Source organism: Choloepus didactylus, chromosome 4 (assembly GCF_015220235.1).
Source record: "Choloepus didactylus isolate mChoDid1 chromosome 4, mChoDid1.pri, whole genome shotgun sequence".
Taxonomy (NCBI): domain Eukaryota; kingdom Metazoa; phylum Chordata; class Mammalia; order Pilosa; family Megalonychidae; genus Choloepus; species Choloepus didactylus.
Window position 1 is genome coordinate 150,990,504 of NC_051310.1, and position 19,738 is coordinate 151,010,241.

Below are 19,738 nucleotides of genomic sequence, written 5' to 3' on the forward strand. Positions count from 1 at the left end.
TAATTAATAGTGATAAATGTCACTCAGTAAAAGTTGGTAAAAAAAAAAAAGGATTGTATCAGTGGGCAAAACTGTTTACTTTGAGATGTTTGTACATACAGTATATGGGCATTTAATTTTGACAACAATCTGGTGTGGAAGAGATTATTGTCCCCATTTTGCATGTAAGGAAATTGGGACTCAGAAAGATCAACTAATATATTCAGGATTATACAACCAAGAAGCAACTGATCCAGAATTTCATCCTGTCTGCAGGACTCTTTCCATTGCACTTGATGGTAGAGTCTCTAAAGAAATTTTTCAGGTATGGCTTTATAAAGTATATTACTAAAAAAGTCACCCAAATTTGAAAATGAAAAGATTAGATTAGGGAGTTGATGTAAAACTCCACTAAATATTACTAAATATACAATAAATGAAATTCATAATAGCTGATTTGATAGCTGGATAAGCTAAAAAATGTACTCAATATAATTCTTTGGCTGGAAAATGCTTAGTGTAGTCTTCAGTAGCTAGAAAACCATTTATTGTAATCACTTCACTCAAGCAGCCTTGTTATTTTAAGCATAAAAAGCCGTTGTTGAAATAGCTTGTTGTTGATCTAACATCAACAACAAAAAACTCTCTGTTCCTAGAAACTATCCCAGCATTGCCTGCAGGAGGAGTCAATGGATATCACCATATGGTCTGATAACCACTGCCACCTTCTCCTTGCAAAAGAATCTGAAGTGGGGGAAGGATTTCAAGAAAATAGGATATAGTGACCAAACAGCTTTTCCTCTTCTATATTTTTTTCTTCTGTGTTCTTCTTGATCCTGGCCAATTATTTGTCTCTTTGGGGTTATAAAAGTCCAAACCACTCTTCTCAGGGTGAACTGGTCTTGGAAATTTTCTTTTCCCTTCTGGTTCCTTGTTGATGCATCTTCAATAGACTTACCTTCTCACCAAAGGAAAGAGACCTGTTTCTCTGATGAGGGATCAGCCAGGCCTTACTATTTAGGACTGTGTTTTTTGATGGTAATAATTCGGTGACCATGCAGGACCCCTGCTGCTTTTAGTACAGCTCTGATCCATATCTCATCAGCCATGAGGTTCACCTGGACCCCTCAGCTCTGTCCCTAGCAGCTACCTGGGAATTTTTCCTGGAGAACTGGGACTGAATGGTCCAGGTGGAGGTGCCTGCCATGGAGGGACACCAGGGGCAACTGCGTGAAGGTGACTTTGAAGCTGCGACTTTCCCTGTGCCAGGCAACACTGTGGTCTTTTGTATTTGTGTTCACTTTGCTTACTTTCGTTTCAATTAGCCTATTGTGTGAAATGGCTGTTGAGTTGATCCAGGAGTCATGCATGCAGACTTGATGGATTTGAGCCCCCCTCTCCATGACCCCAGATTTCTAGTTCTCTTTTTGAATTTGTGCAGTTTGTTCAGTTTGCAGTTGTGGGGAACCAGTTGTATTTGAGGAGCTCCTACTCTGATGTTCTGTCTTCATGATTTCTGTTGCTATTTCCCAGCCATGGGAAACTCTCAAAGTGTGCTGGCTACATCTCCCTTGGGAACTATTCTTAATGAATGGTCTAAATTTGGAGAATGACATTTAAAAAAGAATTGTTAGTACATTATTGCAAGTTTGTGTGCCCACAACATAAACTACCTAAGGGGTTGAGTGGCCAAAAGATTGGAATCTTGACCTTCAGGTAATTATCCAATTAAAAAAATGTATTACAAGAACAAATAATTATGAATTTTAGTAAAGTGAACACATGAATTGCTGATGCAATAGCTGACCATTATATATGGTACAGCTAGCTATAGAAGACTTTCTTAAGAAAGACAAGAAATCTGCTAGTCAAAGGGAAAGTTACAGTTAGGAAACTGGCTAACTGTGGCTTCCCCATGTGCTTTAGTGACAGGGCTTCCAGAGCAATTAGATAAGAGAAATAATGATATAGAAGTACTGACCTGTTAGTTTTTAAAATTAAGAAGTTCAAAAAGAAAAGGACCAACCAAAGGCTAAAGCTATCTTAGCTAAGAAGGATTGGAATCCAAAAACCTGAAATCCCTTGAAGGATGTAACTGATACAAGAAGTAACTGATAAAATTTAAAAATTGGCAAAAGTGCAAATTGTCAGACTGGCATAAATTCCTGTTAACAGCCCTGTTTGGATTGTAAATAAAACTATGATGATGAGAGAATACTCTGCTGGGTAATTAATTAAATTGGTAAACCTTCTCCTCCTAGTAACCAAGAAGCAAATGCTTTAGTCCATGTCCTCCAAATATGTTTCACACCTGCTGAGGAGACTGCCTTATGATACATAACAAAAGGGTGGGCATAGAGGAGAAGGCATGGGAGGCAAATGGAGAAAACATTGGGAATCCCTGTCAAATACTTTGATATAGTTACTGTTATATGAGATTGTGGTGCATATTCACAGCTTCAACCTTCTTCAGCACTCTATAATAGTGGACAGATACATAAAGCCAATATGCCTCTAAAGAATTTAACAAAAGTGTGAAGACAAAATAGTTTAAGATGATTTCAAAATTCCATGCAATATTAAATCTTTTTTGGTGGGAGGAGCAATATAATACCTATATGTTACATTTATCCTTGTCAAAACTTTGTGTATTATTGTTTCAAAATGCATTGACTAAAGTGTTTTAAATATTTAGCATTATTCTGATAAGTTTGATTTTAATGATAATTGTATACTGTGAGAGGTTTGGTTGAAAAGAGTTTCCAGAACCATTTCATAACTTTATATAAATATAAAAATGTGCTTTTATAAAATGGAAAATAAAGTAATTTTGTCCAGGAAAGATTTGATGGGGTCTGTTCTTAAAAGATTTTTAAGTTAGTCAAACATTAAGTTTAGTTTCCTCTCTTTAAAAGCAAAAAAGTTTTCTTGGATTATTGGTCTGTTTTTAGTAAGAAGTTAAAGTTTTTTTTTTTTTTTTCTGCATTATCAGTATAAAAGGCAGAAAGTCTTGTTTTATCAGAATAACTCCTCATATTTTATTTTGACTTATCATGTCCTTGGTTGCTTAAGAATACCAAGTCTTCTCACTTTTAAATAAGTCTTTTCTTTAACTTTCATTAAATAAACAAAATATTATTTCATACCTGACTACTTTTAACATTTTGCTTGCTCAAGGTCAAGTCTTAAAGAATATCTTTTTATTCCAAATAGTTGCAAAGGATTTGTTGTTTCACCTTGAAAAATTAAGTGCTAAAAATGGTTAAGTGCATTTGATATGCCCCAAGTTGCATAAAAAATGTTTAGACAATGTTAAAAAAATAAAAAGGATTTTCTAAACTTCTGTTGTTTACTCATCTGCATAATATTAACCAACAATAAGTACTGCTAGTTATGGTTTTAGTTATTTTTAAAATGTTATGTGTTAGAGAAACAGCCAAATTTCCTTATCAGTTACATTGTTGTACATGTGTGCTTCCCTAGAAGTGCTTGCAGTCAACTTCATCTTCAACAACAAAGCTTCATCTTCAACAACAAAGACTTTAAAAAAGAAGCAAAGCAAGTATATAAATTACGTTCTACTCATTAACTATATAGCCTTAGTAAAAATGTAAAGGAAAAAAATTGGACCTCTGTTTTAACTGAAGTGCTTATGTTTAAATCAGGCTCCTAGTACTGTGCATGGTGTCTCCCCATCTGAGTTATTGGCTAGACCCATTCTGTGTCCATAGAACTATAGGGTACAACCAATCACATGGACAGGCTGCAGAGAAGTAAATAGAAACATGCCGCCACTAAAAAAACCTTATCACTATGGGCATATTTAGCTCTGCCTGCCAGAAAAGATTCCATTACTTTACCTCTTCAGTAGACACTGACTCCAGACTGACTCTGTTGCATAGTGCAGGAGGGCACAGTGAGAAGTCTGATAAAACACTGGAGACCACCATCCTGTTTTCCTGAAGACCAATGATGCTGTGCTACAACAACTGTACAAAGAACATACATCCTCGAGCTATAATTGCCAGAGTGCTGTGGTTGAAACTTAAAAATGTAATTAACACTGAGGCCTGCTCCCATGGGAGGACAACGTATATAGTATTGTAAGCTTAATACCCAATGTAGCTCAGGAAAAAAAAATGCATTAGTTAGTATTAAGTGCTACACATATATACCAGGTAAATAAGACAATATCTCTTCAATACTAAATCCTATGCAAAATGATATTGATCATGTTAAAGATTATAAACTAAACTCATTTTCTAAGTGGTTAATGAATTTACCTATGAAATAGAGAGTAACATTAGCAAGGCTTTTATTTTTCTTGCCATATGTTTGTCTTGCTGTTCCCAGTATCTGTGGTTTTATGTACAGAGTATCTTCCAGATTAATATAAGAACTTCTTTCCCCTTGCTTAGCAAGAAGCAGTTACAGAAGATGGAATTTTGCCCATTTTCTCTTTTATAAGGAATTCTCACAAGATACCACTTCTTAAGGATAAGAAAATATCATGTAAGAAAGGGGATATGATGGCTGGAAGTTTAAAAAAATATATAATTCTTTAGCTAGAAAATGCCTAGTATAGTCTTCAGTAGCTAGAAAACCATTTATTACAATCATTTCACTCAAGCAACCTTGAGATATTTTAAGCATAAAAAGCCCTTGTTGAAATAGCTTGCTTTTGATCTAGTCTCAACAATAAAAAAAAGTTAATCTCTGTCCCCAGAAACTCTCACAGCATTGCCTGCAGAAGGATGCAAAGGTTATCACCATATGGTCTGATAAGCAGCTCCTTCTTCCCCTTGAAAAACAAGCCTGAATGAGGGGAGGAATTCAAGATAATGGGACAGGCTCTCCAAACTGTTTGTCCTTTTCTATTTTGTTTTCTTCTGCTTTCTTCTTTGTCTGTTTGTGCTTATAAAAGCAAAAACCATCCTTTCACTCAGAACTGGTCTTGGAAACCTTTATTTCCTCTGGCTCCTTGTTGATAAGCAAAGAGTCTTGTTTATCTGATGTGGGATCACATAGGTTTGACTATTTAGGACCATGTTTACTGATGGTGAATTTTTTTCTTTAAGAAAGTGTGAGGTAATGTGTATTTTTGTTTCACAAAATGGGTAATGTTTTCTGATTAAAAGAATAAATTTTAGTTTATAACTTCTTAGGTTGGAAAGCTTTATTTCTTGATAATATGTGCTACATTACACTTTTCAAAGATCCTTCCAATTCTTGGCCATAAAAATGAATCAAGTGAGTGAGTAATTCTGCCTTGAGAAAAATATCAAAGCTGAACCATTCCAAAGGACATTTAAAACAATCATTGTCACTTGGGGTGAGAGGTGGGATCATTCCTGGAGCATTCTATTGTAGGGCCAGAAATTTTCATCCAATAGAAGCAAGCATAGGTTTTAAAGATATTGAGAATAGAACTCTTCTTGGGCTGGTTAATGACTTATGAAATGTCTTTTAGTGAAAGTGAAAGATAAACTATCACAGTGTGGGAGTAAAAAGGAAAACTTCAGAATTCCTCACTAAGAGTGCCATTCATACAGCTGCTGAATGCCATTTTTGTCTCAGTTTTGGGCTTGGCTGGGCTGAACATTAGTATACTTTGATAGGGCCCCCTCTACTCAATATACCAGAATAAAAATTTTACAATAAAAAATCCATTTCAAATATTCCAGAAATTCATCTTTAAACTATTTTACATCATACCCAAAGTCAAATTTTATGCACCAGACTAACATGAGTGTAAATATTTTGTTGTTGATACAAAGGAATGTGAACAAAACCCTAAGTCCAAATATAACAAGCCCTTTCTCCAAGTTTCTCTTTCTCTAATTAAGTTCTTATTAACATTGTCCAAAGAGAAAATCTCAAGCAAATGTATCAAGCAAATGGTTGACATAAAATAAAGAAAACATACCTGATGCAATTATCAGCAGATTTTGAAAAAAAGTTGAAAGAAAATTTTGCTTCTTTGAAATGAAATACTTCTACTAAAGGGCTGCATCAGATTCATATATATTTTTGTGCTGAAATATCTGAGCTATAATAAATCTTGACTTAAGCATGTTTCTTCCTCTTCTCTATTTCACCCTTTTCTCCATTTATCATTTATCATTGCATTCAGGGTTGGGGATTGAAATTTGATCATGAGATGTGTCTCATGGAGACTTCTTGCCATTAAGTGTTTGCTGGCTTATTGAACAAGAGAATCCTTAAATTCAGAGAGCCAAACCACTTCCACTCTACTTCAGCTCCCAGAGATACACCCCTGTGTCTCACTCACTACCAATTACATAAATTATGTTTCTAGTTGGTTGAGGAAAATTTTGTATGTGTAAGGATTCTAGAAATACTCCATGAAGAATTGAATTTAACTTTAGTGATATTCCCTTAGTAGGAAAATATAGAAAATCTGGGCAGACAACATCTGATCCTCTGCAATGGTAATATATGTTGAATTCCTCTTTTAATATTAAATGTTAAACATCAATACTAGTTCATCGTATGTGAACAGATTTTCATTCTTAGATTAAGACCTACTGAACTATGGAGTGTTATGAAGAAATCATAATTTAGGGGCAAGATGGTGGAATGGTGAGGTCTAGGTTGTAGTTACTCCTCTGGGGCAGTTGGTAGAAAGCCAGGGACTGCATGGACTGTACATCACAGAGGAATTTGAGATTGGACAAACTCCATACAACACTCACAAATATGTGGAACAACTGAGATCAGTGAAATATGTAAATTCTCACAGCCAGGGGGCCCAGACCCCTCCCTGCCAGGCACAATCCCAAGGGAGGAGAGGCTATCTGTGCTGGGAATCAGGAGGGAGAATGAAAGCTGCAGACACAGATAAACTGAGAGTAGACATCAGAAAATGTGGGAGAAGTCACACCAATGGAGAGGAGATACAGCTAGCAAAACAGCAAAAAAATAGAAAACAAAATAAAAACAAACTTTTTTGAGTCAGGTGAACCTAATACAGAGAAGGGCAGGGCTCAAATAGAATCAGACACATATGCAAATCCATGGAGGGAGAGCCCTTGTCTGAAAAGCCAGCTTCTTTGCTTTCTTGATTGCTCCTTAATTGCCATCAACTCCTGGTCTTTTAGCATTTCAATAGTCCATTAGATCTGCAAACACTGTAAATAGTCCATACTGGGCCCTCCCCCTTTAAAAAAATTTTTTTTTCTATTTTTCTAAAACAATTACTTTAAAAAGCCCATTACAGAAAGCCTCAAAGAATTGTAATTTGGTCCCAAACAAAAGCAGAGCTAAGATAGCTCTGAGAGACAAAGCAATAAGTCTAGTGGAAGAGAAAAGTCCTTAAACACTGTAACTTCCCAGCTCTTTTGGAAACTCAGATCCCAATGTTTTGAATTCATTAACTAGCTTCAGTCAGCCATGTCCCAGACTGGGTTAGGGTCACCTGGAGAACTAAAGACTCCCCACCTCCTTACACTGGTGGGGGAACTGCGGGCTGGCAAGCACCACCTGCTGGACAGCATAGGAGAAGCACAGAGTCTAAAGGCCTCACAGGAGGGTCTCATTTTCAAGGAAACTCCATACCCTACTCCTGAGATCTGGGCCCCTCTGGACTAGGAAAACCTGACTGGGGCTGACAGTATCTGAGGAGGTCACCACACAAAAAGGCTACATAGAGGCAGGGCAAGGAACAGAAAAACAAGAGGTGAAAAACTGATCAACGAAACAGAATCTAAGTTAAAGGTCTAGAATAAGCTGAAATAAACACCAAAGGTTAGAGAACAAAGCCAACCAATAAGAAAAGCCTAGGTAAAAGGGTGAAAACAAGCTCCAGAATAAACTAATCAAAAAAGTCAGATGCCTAGACAGCTTAAGATAATGAGCCATACTAGGAAACATGAAAATATGGATCAGCCAAAGGAACAAACTAATAGTTCAACTGAGATACAGGAGTTGAAGCGATTATTGCTAAATCAATTCAATGAGCTGAAGGAAGGACTAATTGGAGTCAAACAAATCTAAATCAATTCAAAAATCAAGTCAGTCAACTGAGGGAAGACATAGCAAAATAGATGAAAGATAAAAGAAGGACACTGGATAAGCACAAGGAAGAATTCATAAACTTGAAAAACCAGATGAGAGAACTTATGGGAATGACGGGCATAATGGAGGAGATGACAAAGACAATGGAGGAATACAACAGCAGATTTGAACAGGCAAAAGAAAGATCAGTGAATTGGAAGACCAGACCTCTGAATTCACACACATGAAAGAACAAATGGTGAAAAGAATGGAAAAATATAACCAGGGTCTTAGGGAGCTGAGTGACAATATGACATGCACAAATATGTGTTATGGGTGTTCCAGAGGGAAAAGAGGGGGGAAAGCAGGCAGAAAGAATAATAGAAGAAATGATCTCTGAAAATTTCCCAACTCTTATAAAAGACAGAAAATTAGAGATTCAAGTACAGTGCACCCCAAACAGAATAGACCCGAATAGATGTACTCCAAGACACTTACTGATCAGATTGTCCAATGTCAAAGACAAAGAGAGAATTCTGAAAGCAGCAAGGGAAAAGCAATCCATCACATGGAAGGGAAGCTTGATAAGACCTTGCACAGATTTCTCCACAGGAACAATGAAGGCTAGAAGACAGTGGTATGATATATTTAACATACTGAAAGAGAAGAACTGCCAACCAAGAATTCTATGTCCAGCAAAACTGTCCTTCAAAAATGAGGGAGAGATTAAAATACTTTCAGACAAACAGACTCTGAGAGAGTTCCTGAATATGAGACTGGCACTACAGGAAATACTAAAGGGAGTGCTATGGACTGATAGGAAAAGATAGGTGAAAGAGGTTTGGAGAAGAGTGTAGAAATGAAGATTATCAGGAAGGGTAAAAAGAGAGAGAGGAAAAAATAAGACATGACATATAAAATCCAAAAGACAAAATGATAGAAGAAAGTACTGCCATTAAATTAATAACACTAAATGTTAATGGATTAAACTACCCAATAAAAAGACACAGACTGGCAGAATGGATTAAAAAGCAGGACTTATCTCTATGTTGCCTATAAGAAACTCACCTTAGACATAAGGACAAAAATAGGCTGAAAGTGAAAGGTTGGAAAAAGATATTTAATGTGAACAGCAACCAGAAAAAAGCAGGAGTAGCTATATTAATATCAGACAAAGTAGACTTCAAAAGTAAAACAATTAAAAGAGACAAAGAAGGACACTATATACTAATGAAAGGGTCAATTCATCAAGAAAGCATAACAATCATTAACATTTATGCACCAAGCCAGAGTGCCCCAAAATTCTTGAGGCAGACACTGAAAACACTGAAAGGAGAAGTAGATAACTCCACAATAATAGTTGGAGACTTCAATACACCACTCTCATTGATGGATAGAACATCTACACAGAGTATCAACAAGGAAACGGAGATATTGAATTGTATGATAAATGAACTAGATGTGACAGACATTTATATAACACTACACCCCACAACAGCAGGATAAATATTCTTCTCAAGTGCTCATGGAACATTTTCTAGGTTAGACCGCATGCTGGGTTACAAAGCAAGCCTCAATAAATTTGAAAATATTGATATAATAAAAAACACTATCTCAGATCATAATAGAATGAAGTTGGAAATAAATAACAGGCAGAAGATCGAAAAATTCACAAATATATGGAGACTAAACAAAACACTCTTAGAAAACCGGTGGGTAAAGGAAGAAATTACAAGAGAAATGAGTAAATACCTCAAAGCAAATGAGAATGAAAACACTATATATCAAAACTTACGGGATTCAGCAAAGGTCATGCTGAGAGAGAAATCTATTGCCTTAAATGCCTATATTAAAAGAGAAGAAAGAGTAAAAATTGAGGAATTAACTGTCCACCTGAAAGAACTAGAGAAAGAACAGTAAATAAACCCCAAAGCAAACAGAAGGAAAGAAATAACAAAAATCAGAGGTGAAATAAAAGAAACCATGAACAGGAAAACAATAGAACCAACAAAACCAGAAGCTGGTTCTTCAAGAAAATCAACAAAATTGATGGACCCCTAGCTAGGCTAACAAAAAGAGAAGGAGAGCAGATGCAAATAAATGCAATCAGAAAAGGGAAAGGAAACATAACTACTGACCATGAAGAAATAAAGGAGATAATGAGACAATACTATGAGCAACTATATGCTAATAAACTGGATGACTTACATGAAATAGACAATTTCCTAGAAAAGCAAAAGCAACCAACATTGACCTGAGAAGAAATAGAGGACCTCAACAAATAAATCACAAGCAAAGAGATTGAGTCATTCATCAAAAAGCTCCCCGAAAAAGAAAGGCCCAGGACCAGATGGCTTCACATGTGAATTCCACCAAGCATTCAGGAAAGAATTAATAACAACTCTGCTTAAACTCTTCAAAAAAATTGAAAATGAGGGAAAACTATCCAACTCTTTCTATGAAGCCAACATCACCCTAATATCAAAATCAGACAAAGACACTACAAAAAAAAGTTATAGACCAATCCCTATAATGAATATAGATGCAAAAATCCTCAGCAAAATACTCGCAAATCAAATCCAGCAGCACGTTAAAAGAATTATACACCATGACCAAGTGGGATTTATTCCAATTATGCAAGGCTGGTTCAACATAAGAAAATCAATTAATGTAATACATCACATTAATAAATCAAAGCAAAAGAACCAAATGATTGTCTCAATCAATGCAGAAAAGGCATTTGACAAAATTCAACATCCTTTCTTGAGGAAAACACGTCAAAGGATAGGAATAGAAGGGAATTTTCTTAATGTGATAAAGGCAATATATCAAAAACCCACAGCTAACATTGTATGCAATGGATAGAGACTGAAAGCTTTCTGTCTGAAATCTGGAACAAGACAGGGATGCCCACTGCCACCATTGTTATTCAACATTGTGCTGCAAGTTCTAGTTAGAGCAATCAGGCAAGAAAAAGTAATAAAAGGCATCCAAATTGGAGAGGAAGAAGTAAAACTTTCACTGTTTGCAAATGATGTGATTCAATATGTAGAAAATCCAGAAAAATCTAGAGCAAAGCTATTAGAGCTAATCAATGAATACAGCAAAGTGGCAGGCTACAAGATCAACACACAGAAATCTGTAGTGTTCTTATACACAAGTAATGTGCAACAAGATGAAGAAATTTAAAAAAATCCCATTTACCACAACAAACAAAAGAGTCAAGTATTTAGGAATAAACTTAATAAAGGCCACAAAAGACCTATACAAAGAAAATTACAAGAAACTGCTAAAAGAAATTGAACAGGACCTAAAAAAATGGAAGAACATACCGTGTTCATGGGTTGGAAGACTAAATATAATTAAGATATCAACTCTACCTAAACTGATTAATAGATTCAATGCAATACCAATTAAAATTCCAATAGCTTAATTTGCAGAAAGAGGAAAACAAATAACAAAATTTATTTGGAAGGGCAAGGTGCCCCAAGGGGCCAAAAATATCTTGAGAAAGAGGAACGAAGTGGGTGGTCTCACACTACCTGACTTTGAAGTATATTACAAAGCTACAGTGCTCAAAACAGCATGCTACTGGCATAAGGACAAAGATATCAACAAACGGAATTGAATTGAGTTTTCAGAAATAGATTCTCACATCTACAGACAATTGATCTTTGATAAGGCAGTCAAGTGAAATCAACTGGGACAGAGCAGCCTCTTCAATAAATGGGGGTTTTGAGAACTGGATATACATTTCCAAAAGAATGAAAGAGGACTCCTACCTCACATCTTATACAAAAATTAACTCTAATTGGATAAAAGATGTAAACATAAGTGCTAAGACCATAAGACTTCTAGAAGAAAGTGCAGGGTATGATCTTAAGGATCTTGTGATATGAAGTGGTTTCCTAGACCTTGCACCCAAAGCACAAGCAACCAAAGAACAAATAGAGAAACGGAATCTCCTCAAAATCAAACACTTTTGTACATCAAAGGACTTTGTTAAAAAAGTAAAAAGGCAGCCTACACAATGGGAGACAATATTGGGAAACCTCATATCAAATAAGGGTTTAATATCCTGAATATATAAAGCAATCCTACAACTCAACAACAGAAAGACAAACAACTCAATTAAAAAATGGGCAAAAGACATGGACAGAAACTTTTCCAAAGAGGGAATACAAATGACTCAAAAACCTATGGAAAAATGCTCAACTTCACTGGCTATTAGGGCAATGCAAATCAAAACTACAATGAGATACCATCTCACACCTACCAGAATAGCCATTATCAAAAAAAAGCAGAAAATTACAAGTGCTGGAGAGAATGTGGAGTAAGAGCACACTTATTCATTGCTGGTGGGAATGTAGAATGGTGCAACCACTCTGGAAGACAGTGTGGAGGTTCCTCAGGAAGCTAAGTATAGATTTGCCATATGAACCAGCTATGCCATTGCTAGGTATATACTCAAAGGAACTGAAAGCTAAGACACAAATGGACATTTGTAAACCGATATTTATTGTACCATTATTCATGATTGCCAAGAAATGGAAGCAGCCCATATGTCCATCAATGGACGAGTGGATAAACAAACTGTGGTATATACACATGATGGAATATTATGCATCTGTAAGACAGAACAAAGACATTGAACATATAATAATATGGATGAACCTTGAAGACATTATGTTCAGTGAAGTTAGCAAGAAACAAAAGGACAAATACTGTATGGTCTTATTAATGTGAAATAATATTAATAAGCAAATTTTGAGAGTTAAATGCTGATATCACAGGCTACTAGGAGATAGAAAGAGGGTAGAGATCAGGCATTTGGAGCTGAAGGACTACAGAAATGTTCAGCAGGATTGATTGTAGAGATCCAGAAATAGCATAATACTGTGTGAAGGTAGCACAATATTGTAAGTACATGGAACAAAGATGTCTGTGAGTAAAGCTGAAAGAGGTGGGATAGGGGAATGTATGACACCAGAGGTAAAGATAGATAATGAAGACTGGAACTGTATAACTTGGCAAAAACTGGAGTGGCCAATGAGTATTGCTAAATGTACAAATATAAAAATGTTCTCACATGTGGGAGAACAAATGAATGTCAACCATGCAGAGTGTTGAAAAAGGGATGGTATTTTGGAAAAAAAAAAACATAATCAAAGCAAACTGGAGTCTATGGTCAACAGTAACATTCCAATATGCTTCCATTATATGTAACAAAGGCAATATACCAAAGTTAAATGCGTAGAAGAAGGGAATATAAGGGAGGGATATCAGATTCTTGGTGGCGGTATTGTTTTTTTCCTTACTATTATATTGTATTGTATGACATTTTTACTTTTCTTTTTATTATCTTTTTTATTATTCACCAGAAAAAAAAACAGTTTTTCATAACAATCAATATATTCAAGTGCTGACTGTGGTGATAAATGTACAACTATGTGATGATGCCGTGAACAACCAATTGCATACTGTGGATGGCTGTATGTTATGTCAATATATCTCTAAAAGGTTGTAGGAAAAAATATAAATAGAGGTAAAAGTGTTAGAGAAAACATAGAGAGAGGGATGTACCTATTTACTGTTGATGAGGAGGCAGAATGGCGTAACCCTTCTGGAGGTCACTGTGGTGGCTCCACAAGAAGCTAAGAATGTGGGGCCATAAGGTCCTACAACCTCATTATGGGATATGTATTTGGAAGATCCAAGAGCAGAGACACGAATGGACACTTGCACACTAGTGTTATGGAGGCAGTATTCATGATTTGCAATGGGTGGAGGTGGCCTAAGGGTACACTGACTGAGGAACAGAATGGTGAACTGTGGTGTGCGCATACAATGGAATATTGAGCAACTATGAGAATGAGTGCAGCTGTGATACATGTAACATGGTGAATTGATCCTGTGGACAGCATGTTGAGTGAAGTACACCAGAAAACAAGGCAAACACTATAATGCCTCACCAATATGGACTAACTACAATGTGTAAACTCAGAATTAAATCTTAAAGCACAGCCTAACAGAGAAATGATTATTGTAATGGTACCTAGACTGTAAGCTCTTACAGCAGTCAAATCTATTCCTGAATTGTAATGTCTATCTCCAAATGCTGAACTGTTGAACCCTTAATGTATCACGTGATTCGTCTCTGGAACATTGGGTACCTGTGTTACACCTGAAACTCAGAGCTAGAACTCAGCAGATAATGAATATCAGTATCAACGCATACAACAACAGTTAAAAAAAAATTAAGCTGAAATAAACCCCAGACTTCAATTAGAGATATGAATAAAGCAGATCTGGATAAGACTAGAGCAAATTTGGCCAAAGGTTAAAGGTTGAAACTGACTGTGTTCAAACATCAACTTCTATGTGAGACCAAGGGAAGAGAGGTTTATTTGGTGTAGGATCCATATTTTCTAAACAATAGAACTTCTATAGTCAGTTTGTTCAAACACTACTACATGGAACTTTGAATAGGAAGTGAGCTATGGCAGGTCTGTGTAGATTAGAATGAAATAGCAACGCATCCTAAAGTAATTTGGGTGGAGAATAAAAATATATATTCAGGGCCCCCTGAAGAGCTGGAGGAGAATGCAGAGGTGTTGTACTTCTCACGTGATTCTCACAAACATTGGGGGCTGACAGCTTAATGTGCTGAGCCCTCTGTCTTGGGGCTGGCCCTTATGGAGCTTGTTGCTGCAAGAAGAGGTGAAACCTGCTTATAATTGTGCCTAAGAGTCTCTTCCTGAGTGCCTCTTTGTTGCTCAGATGTGCCCTCTCTCTCTAACTAAGCCACTTTGGCAGGTCATCTTGCTGCCCTCCCCGCTATGTGGGACCTGACTACCAGGAGTGTAATTCTCCCTGGCAACACAGGATATGACTCCTGGGGATCAATCTGGACGTGACATCGTGGGATTGAGAACATCACCTTGACCAAAAGGGAGATGTGAAATGAAACGTAATAAAGCTTCAGTGGTTGAGAGATTTCAAATGAAGTCGAGAGGTCACTCTAGTGGACATTCTTACGTACTATATAGATAACATATTTTAGGTTTTAATATTCTGGAATAGCTAGAAGTAAATACCTGAAACTACCAAACTCCAACCCAGTAGCACTGATTCTTGCAGATGACTGTATAGCAATTTTGCTTACAAGGGGTGACAGTGTGATTGTGAAAACCCTGTAGTTTGCACTCCCTTTATGCAGTGTATGGATGGATGAGTAGAAAAATGGGGATAAGACCTAAATGAAAAATAGGTTGGGATGGGGGGGGTAATTTGGGTGTTCTTTTGTTATTTTTATTTTTTATTCTGATTCTGATTCTTTCTGGTGTAAGGAAAATGTTCAAAAATAGATTGGTGTGATGAAAGCATAACTATAAGCTGGTACTACTAACGTGATTGTACACCATGGATGATTGTATGATATGTGAATATATCTCAATAAATATGAATTTAAAAAATCATAATTTGTATCTGAGTTACAAATTTTCTATTTAGGATATTTTTCATACTGGATTTGAATTACTAATTTTTCATTTAGGATTTCTACATATAGGTTTGAAAGTGAAATTGACCTGTAGTATTGTTAAGTCATTGTACCATGTGTTATTTGTTCTTTGAAGGTTTGGAAGAAGATGTACATAAATATGAATGTGTCTTGTGACTTTTATGGAGTTAAACCTTTGACTTCCCTTCCAATATATTACATAGTTATTGATATCTTATCTAGCACCTTGTTAAAAATAACAAAATTTCCCAATTACTCTTTTGACAGTGCTAGGTGGCAATCCATATGCTGCAAGTGAGAATATAACATGGAATGAGCACTACAGAAAGGAATTTAGTGATGTCCAGCAAAATCTTGAAATCCAGTTCAAGAGATGAGAAAACCAACTCAGTAGGACAAGAGGAACTCAATAGGATTAAGGGCCAACTTCACATCAGAAACAATGAATGCTGAAGTTAGGAAAATGTCATATTCAAAATACTGAAATAAAAATAATGATCAAACAAAATTCTATAGCTAGAGAAACTACAGGCATACCTCGGAGATATTGCGGGTGCATTTCCATATCACCACAATACAGCAATCATCACAATAATGTGAGTCACATGAATTTTTTGGTTCCCCAATGCATATAAAAATTATGTTTATACTACACTTAGTCTATTAAGTGTGCCATAGTGTTATGTCTAAAAGAACAATATAGATATCTCAGTTAAAAATACATTATTGTTAAAGAATTTGTATGTTAATCTTCTGAGTCTTCAGTGAGTCGTAGTCTTTTTCTGGTGGAGAGTCTTGCTTCTATGTTGAATGCTTTGACTCACCAGGGTGGTAGTTGCTGAAGGTTGGGGTGACTATGGTCATTTCTTAAAACAAGAAAACAATTAACTTTGTCACATTGATCTCCTCTTCCTTTCACAAAATGTTTGTGTAACATTCTAAATCTTTTGCTGTCATTTCAACAATGTTCACATCAACTTCACCAGGATTAGTGAAGTCTGAGGAGAGGAAGAAAGACTGCAGAAAAACTGATCAGTGAATAAGTCACACACACAATATTTATTGATTAAGTTCACCATTTTTTATGGGCATAATTCATGGTGCTTCAAAACAATTATAATAGTAACATCAAAAATCATAGCTCAAAGATTTCCATAACATATTTAATAATAATGAAAAATTTGAAATATTGTGAGAGTTACCAAAATGTGACACAGAGACATGGAATAAGCACATGCTATTGGAAAAATGGCCCCAAAGGTCCTTCTTGACAAAGGGTTTCCACAAACCTTCAATTTGTAATAAACAAACAAAACAAAATAAAACAAAACAAAACCCCTGAATATCTATGAAGAGCAATAAAGTGAAGCGTAATAAAATGAAGTATATCTATATTCTTTGGAAATGAAGGTGAAATAAAGATATTCCAGATTTAAAATATATTGAGAGAATTCATTCTTAGAAAGTATGCTCTACAAGAAATACTACAGGAAGTCCTTCAGGCTGAAAGGAGGGGACAGTAGAAAATAACTTTATTCAACCCAAAGAAATATGAAGATGTACGATAACATGACAGTGATAACACAAATGAAGTGGAAGTAAATGGAGATATGCTAGAGCAAAAGTTCATATATTTTACTGGAATTAAGCAAGTATTACCCTGAAATAGGTGGTGGTAAATTACTATGCATGCTATAATCAATAGATCAACCAAAATTAAAATAACTCCAAAAATATATTTAAAACTTATAAAGGAATTAAAATGGTACACTAGAAAATATCCATTTAACACAAAAGAATATAAGGGAGGAGGAACAAAGGCATATAGAAAACTATGAGATGTGTAGAAATTAAATTGCAAATATATAGATGTAAATCAAACCACACCAATAGTTAACATTACATATAAATAAATTAAGGACTACAAACAAAAGACAGATTATTAGACTGGATAAAAATAAACATTCAACTATATGCTGTCTACAAGACATACAGTTTATGTTCAAAAACACATATTAGAAGGAGTGCAAAAGAATGGAAAAGGGACACCTTACAAAGAATGATCATAAAAGAGTTGGAGTGATTACACTAATATCAGAGAAAATGCACTTGAAATAAAAATGTTACTAGAGATTAAGAGAGTCATTCTGAAACACTAAAACTAAATTAACTAAGAATATATAAAATTTTAAACATATATGCACCGAACAGCAGAGTATCAGAAATGAAAACTGACAGAATTGAAGGGAAAACAGGAAAATCCGACAATTATATTTGGAGATTTCAATACTCCACTGTCAATAATTGACACAACAATTAGAAAGAAAATCAGCAAGGATATAGAAGACTTGAACAACACTATCAAACAATCTTATTGACATCTTTAAGTATTTCACCAACTACAGAAAAATATACAATCTTCTTAAGACATATAGAACATTCTCTAGGATAGAACATATTCCAAGCTATAAAATATACTTAATAAATTTAAAAATACTAAAACTTCACAGAGTATGTGTTCTGATCACATTGGTATTAAATTAGAAATCAGCATCAGAAATAAATTTGTAAAACCAAGTAACAGTCTTCAAAGGAGTTTTAACAAAGGAGATATATCAAAGGATATTTCAAAAGATATATCAAAGGAGAAAGCACAAGGAAGATTAGAAAATAATATTTAACTGAATGAAAATACAGTATATTAAAATCCTGGCATTCAGGTAAATCTTAGAGGGAAATGTATAGCTCTAAACACATATATTAAAAATAATAATTTTCAAATCAGTAATCTAATCTTTCACAACAGGAAACTCAAGAAGAGCAAACTAAATCTAATACAGCAGAGAAAGGGTAATAAATATTATAACGCAAACAATGAAATGGAACACAGAAAAACAATAGAGAAAATCAATGGAACCAAAAGTTGGGTTATTTGAAAAGGTCAAGGAAATTGGCAAGCCTTTAGTTAGACTGATGAAAAGAGGCGGCACATATTACAAAAATCAGGAATTAAAAAAGGAACATCAATATAGACCCTGAATAAAATAAAAGAATTATAATACCATGAACAACTTTATGCCAACAGATGAGACAGCTATTATGGCATAAAAAATTCCTGAAAAGGCGCACATTACTAAATATGAGTCAAGAAGAAATAGAAATTTTAAATAGACTTTTAACAGGTAAAGAAATTGAGTTTGTAATTAAAAATATGCCTACAAATAAAATTCCAGGTCAAATACTGTGATAAATATCAAAGAATTTTAAAAAGAAACACTATCATTTCTCCAAAAGTTCATCCAGAAAATAGAGAAGAATGGAACTCCTCCCAACTTTTTATATGATGGCAGTATTTTCCTCCTGCCCCAACAAAGACATCACAAGAAGATAAAACTATAGGCCAATATCCATCATGAATATAGACAGAAAATTCACCAAAAATATTAGTAAAGCAAAACCAACAATTATTAAAGGATTTTACATTATGATCGTTATTGATAAGAATTGTGTCCCCCTGAAAGATATGCCAATGTCTTAATCCACAATAGCTCAGAATGTAACCATATTTTGTACAGGGTCATTAGAGATTGAATTAGGAAAGTTTAAAGAAGATCATACTAGAATGGGATGTAGCCTTCAGCTTAGAACAGTAAATTTTAAAAAGACAGTTACGAATGTAAATGGGTATATGTCTTCTCTCCACATGGGAGAGAAGTGAAAAATAAAAATGCAAACATCTTATTTTGCACATTAGGCATTGGGATTTATTTATTTTTAAAAAGTCAGAGAGGAAGCGATAAAATATCAATCAGGTTATAATGGTGACCATACAAACAACACATCAATCCATGATCACAGTTCCAATCTTACTTCAGTGTTAGTCCTAACTCCAGCATAATTTATGCATATTGAATCACAGGTGTAACCAATAGTGCTATAAATAATTCACAACAAAAAAGTATCCTGATTTTTATAAAATCAATCATGACAGAAGCTTATAAAATGAAAGACTGTCAATTTTCCCAGTGGGTTCCACAGAAGTCTATGAGAACATGCAGGGAATTCACATGAATTTCATGTTTACATCCATTCCACCTCCCCCTCCCTCCATTTTTCCACCTGAATACCTTCATCAAAACATCATCATGCGTACTAGCATCAAGTTAAATATTTGCAATTCTTTGTGAAGGCATTACCTCCAGTGGGAACCCTCAATATCAG